This window comes from Etheostoma cragini, chromosome 6 (assembly GCF_013103735.1).
Source record: "Etheostoma cragini isolate CJK2018 chromosome 6, CSU_Ecrag_1.0, whole genome shotgun sequence".
In the NCBI taxonomy this organism is placed as follows: domain Eukaryota; kingdom Metazoa; phylum Chordata; class Actinopteri; order Perciformes; family Percidae; genus Etheostoma; species Etheostoma cragini.
In genome coordinates this window covers 28,022,106-28,027,517 of record NC_048412.1, presented here as the reverse complement: position 1 = coordinate 28,027,517, position 5,412 = coordinate 28,022,106, and the positions used below count along the sequence as shown (strand labels likewise).

Here is a 5,412-nt window from a genome sequence, read left to right as displayed (position 1 = left end):
TCTAACCGGCATGCAACGGGCGCCGATCGCCGGTGATCGATTCTGCGCAGACCTGGCTCATCTCGAACGAGCCTGTTGACTTCACTGGTCTGCGTCGAGGTCCAAGGCGTCGCTGTGTCCTTTTCTTTCACTGTCTATGATTTGAACCCAAACCAAGATCTTTTTCTAAACTTAACTAAGTAGTTTTTGTTTCTAAACTTAATCAAACTGTCCTTTCACAACGTTAAAGACATGTTTTACACTGCGACCAAATGAAGATCTAGTCATCGTAATTTAGACTTTTAGTTCAAATTTAATGTAAATGTGTGTAAATATGCAACTGTCAGGTTGCGTCATGGCTTGTGAAGAGATTTCTTAAATAAATGTTAAATTAAAACTCCAATATGTTCAGTTTTTTTAGGAGCTCCGCACTCAGAAATAAAACAGCTACGGGCTCTCCTGTCATCACTTATTCTGCTTTTCAATTTCAAATGTCCTATCCTCCAGCTTTTGTTTTCACTGTACATCTGGACACAGCGCGCAACCATGCAGAAGCCTCACGCACATCCAGCCAATAGCCAGTCAAAAGAGAGAGAGAGAGAGAGAGAGAGAGAGAGAGGCGGGGGTGGGGAGCGCGCACGGATCCGTGACTCTGGAGGTCTTGCAGCCAGGACACGCGCTTTAATAATGCATTGACCAGATATTATTGTCACAATCCCTCTGTTTACTCTGTTTGTACCGTCTCTTAAAGAAAAGACCTCCAAATGTTGGCTTTTCACGCACAGATCTTCTGGATTTTAGCGCACTCACAAGTTTTTATTCATAAAAAAAACACACAATTTCCCCGACATTATCACAGTGGGTTATCTCATCATCTGTCTCACACATTATTGCCACGACATCAGACACGCACACGCACGCAACACGCACCAAACACTCACTATTAAACACATCAGGACACACTACTCACTTTCATCTTCAAATTCCCCTTCAAGACGCAGAACTCAGCCGCCCGCGCGGAAGCATTTTCCTGCTCTGAACATCCCGCGAGACAGAAATATAGATAGAGAACAGAGCATAGATAATATATAAATAGATATATAGAGTATATAATATATAATAGAGTCCATAATCAGAGCCCGGGATCCAAAAGATCTCACTTTCCCACGTGAGTGTGTGCACGAACGGGAGGATGAGTGCGCACTGGTTGGCTCAGGAGAGGCTGCCGAAGTGTCTCGTGCGGTGGTTTCTCCATTGGCTGAGGGTCTTGATGACAGACCCCCCCCCCCCCCCCCTTGCTGATGCTGTACAGCCGTGGTAGAATGGGTGGATGGGGGTGTATCCCAGTGGTTCCCAACCCCACAGCTCCGTCAGATGAACTCACCCATTCATCGTATATATATGTATATATATGTATATATACATATATATACATGGTGTAACTAATTTCTGGCAACAATTGTCCAGTAAGTTACTGTGAACTCTTTTTACAGTAATGGTACTGTAATTCCATTTACAGTATTTTATGCATCTGTTGTAAAATACAAAACAATTAAACACAACATAAGACAAAAAAAGTAAAAATACAGTAGTTTACTGTACTATTTACAGTACAATAGTGGCCATGTTGGGATCTTTTTTTACAGTGATACTTAGGCTAGACTACTGTGATTTCTACTGGAATACTTAGACTACTGTGATGTTGTCATAGTGACAAGGTTTTAATGTACCTTAACAGCACTCTTCTGTAAAAATCATACACAGTAGTGTTACTGGGAAATCTAAAGGAAATACCTGGAGATTTCACAGTTATTATTTACAGCGTATAGATAGATAGATAGAGAGATAGATTGATCTTTTATTGTTTTATTGTCCTTATGCTCACAATGGAAAGCTCCGTGAGGAGTGTATTATGTTTTTGTGTCTAAGTGAACGATGGGAACATTGAAATTGGTCCAGATTTAAGTCAACATTGAAAAAATAATGATGGTTAATTGATACTGTTTATTGCTCCCCAGTGGGGAATGACAATGTACACTCTGTGTTGTTAGAAATCACTACACACAGGCCTGAAACACACACACATACACACACACTCAGGACCTATTCATGCACTAATGGAGAGATGTCAGCGTGGGGGGGGGGGGCTGGACCAGCACCCTGGGAGGTTGGGGGGGGGGGGTTCGGTGCCTTGCTCCAGAGCGCCTAGCAGTGTGAGTTGAGGGGAACTCCAGCTACCAATCAACACTACAGCACACTGCACAATCACACTCTGGTCCGCACTGGGACTTGAACCAGCGACCCTCTGGTTCAAGTCACGTCCTTGTGTGCGGAGCTACACCCCCCCCACCAAGCTACAATGTAAGTTAATAGTGCTTAGTGGCAATAATGACAGTAACCTGTGGTGTTGAAAATAAAATTTGGCATTAAAACAAGAAATATTGGCTCTGATAAACGTTGAGCTGATACAAAAAAACACAAACTTCCAAAAGTAATAATGTGATAATCTTATCATATTATTTCACTTTGACATTTGATTGCATGATGATGTTGGGATGTTGATGTTTTCTTGACGTCTGTGTCTTTTCAGAATAAAAGCATCATCTATGCTTCTATATCTATCAATGTTCTGTCCCTGTTTTGGCGTAGGGAGGTTGTTTTTGGACCTTTTTTTAGACGTTGCTGTACGCCTTTCTGGAGGGTTTTTTCCAAAGTTTTTGTTCTTTCTGAGATTTCTGCAACAGATCTGTTCCTAAATTTTAGGTATTTTTTGGTAAGTTTGCTTTTTTTTCTACACCCGTATCCGATCTGATCAAAAAAACTGTCTATCAGAACACTGAAGATGTCTTCTGGATCATTGCTTTATACTCGTGTTATATATCCAGAATAAAAAAAATGCATGTCTGTGGGCATGAATAAGAGATTGTTTTGGTTCCAGCGCGCACACACACACACACACACACACACACACACACACAAACACACACACACACACACACAAACACACACACACACACACACACACACACACACACACACACAAACACACACACACACACACACACACAACACACACACACACCAGAAGCTCAGCAGTCCATTTATTGTCCGTGGAACAGGCGCCGACTTTACATCCTCAAATTCAATCAAAACCAAAGTGCAGCAATCAGAAAGCTGAAAGTAAAACCTGAATGGTTTTCATTCCCCTTGAAAGATGAGAAAAACACAGTTGGACGGACAGAATGGAGGGAAATGTCTGACTGTGCTTGTCTTCGTATCGGTGAAACCGTTCTTCCTCACAGATAACTCCACACTGGGATTTAAAGAGTCAAGTAGGCACACAGATATAACTTCATTAAAGGTGGTGTTAGACAGAGATGTTTGGATTTCATTCCCTGTGGCTTCTGAATGAAGAGCTTGTTAGGTTTCTATGGAGATTCCTGAGTATCAGCGAGCAGTTTGAGGGCTTTGACATCCACAGAGAGACAGGATGTTGACTCATACTAAGTATCTGACACATGAGACTGTCCTTCAACCATGGACTGGATATTAAAGTGTGCAATGTTACGCTACACACTTTCACAGGCAATCACATCATGGCCACGTCCTAAAACACCCCCCTGCTTTATCGCTGATTTTTAAAATCAACAAGACCATCATTCAAAAAATTAACATCATTCAGTGTTGCAGGAGAGTTAAAACTAGTGACTGAGACTATAAACTCAGTATGGATATGTTTACTGAGGTAATAATTCAAGTGAGAAGTGGGTCACGTTCTCAGACTTCTACAGAAACAGACATCCTTTTGGAGCTGCATGTGTCGCCCCCTGCTGGAGATCAGATATAATGCAGGTTTAAGGAGTGTCCCCCTGCTGGAGATCAGATATAATGCAGGTTTAAGGAGTGTCCCCCTGCAGGACTTCTGATGGAAAGCAGGTTTAAGGAGTCTCCCCCTCCTGCAGGAGATCAAACAGAGAGCAGGTTTACGGAGTCTCCCCCTGCAGGAGATCTGATAGAAAGCAGGTTTACAGAGTCTCCCCCTGCAGGACTTCAGATGGAAAGCAGGTCTAAGGAGTCTCCCCCTGCTGGAGACCAGATATAATGCATGTTTGAGGCACTTCCATATTTTGCAGCACTTTGCCGAACCGGTTGCTTTGTCCACTAACATCACCAGTCTGCTGCCAGCCCTCTCAGAGGTTGTTTGTTCAAGCATCAATTATAACTCATATTTAGGTTTTTAGTAATCAGGATGCCAGTGAAGCAGAAAGTAAGGTGATGAAATGTGTCAAAAACCCATACATGAGCATATATTCCATTCTTTCTAGGGATGTAGCATCTCCCAACCACTGCTGCTGCACTGCCAGCCAGGAGACACACACACACACACACACACACACACACACACACACACACACAGCATGTCTCATCTGATAAATCATACATATTGGCAAAATGTGTCTTTAGGGGACTTAAACGTTCTTTTCTCCAAAGGATTTGATCCTCCCCCGGGAGCCAGTGCAGGATCCAGAGGAGCGATGTAGTTTAGGAAAACCTTGGCAAAGGGGGATTATTCACACGTGAATTGTCTTAAATTTACACTGCAATGGTATAATTTGGAATTGATGTTGCACTACTTTAATGACTCTGAAAGCTGTAGACCACTTACCTCGTGTGAAGTCCCATCGGCCCAACACGGCTGTGTAAACATCCTCTCCTCACGTCTGTTTGGGCTGAGAAAGGAGCACAGCGTGACTTGGCGTCCGAATCTCCCCGGCGAAGCCTCGCTTCCTGTGAAACATGCTCTGCATTCAGAGGGCAGCTCTCACACGGCGGACCGGGACCGTGTGAACCAGGAGGTCACACACGCTGCGACATGCAGAGCAAAGACCTCAACGCTAAGCTGTCAACATAAAAGGGGGACGTGAAGATCCCTGGTCAGCAACAGCTGACAGATTCCTCTACATATTCACACGTTTGGGTGAAATTAGCACAACTTCCTGTAGTGATTGAGTTCAAAATCCTTCATATCAAGTTGGACTTGGTTTTAATGGTGACGTCACAGCCATGGTTTGGTAGACTTGGTGCGATTGTTGTAATTTTCATTTGGTTCGGTTTGCGTTGCACACTTTTTAACAAATTTGAACAAATGTCACGCGGTAGAAATGTCCGCTGGTCTTTTTAGACAGAATATCTGAGTTAACACGCCTAAAGTGTTGGGTTTATATTAATTTTTTGTTAGAAGGCGAACAATGTAGGATGTGTGTAGACCAGGCCCGTTGTAAGATTGGGCGTAACAGAAAAAGGAGGAATGTGGAGGAAGCAAGGCAAAAAGGGAGAAGAGAAAAGACGAGAAATGTTGAAAAAGTGACAAAAACATCGAGGGGAAAGCCACAAAAGGGTCGAAAAAGATGACCAAAACCATGATAAAAAAAT

The 5,412-nt window shown here is 43.0% G+C and overlaps 1 protein-coding gene across 1 annotated transcript in view; it reads right to left on the bottom strand.

Moving 5' to 3' along the window:
* Positions 1 to 1,227, bottom strand: part of LOC117945930 (beta-2 adrenergic receptor) — a 3,386-nt gene extending 2,159 nt beyond the window's left edge. Inside the window, exon 1 of the mRNA XM_034873675.1 lies at positions 950 to 1,227. The gene's annotated coding sequence lies outside the window, so the exon portion shown is untranslated. The remainder of the gene's footprint in view (positions 1 to 949) is intronic.
* Positions 1,228 to 5,412: the final 4,185 nt, after the last annotated feature.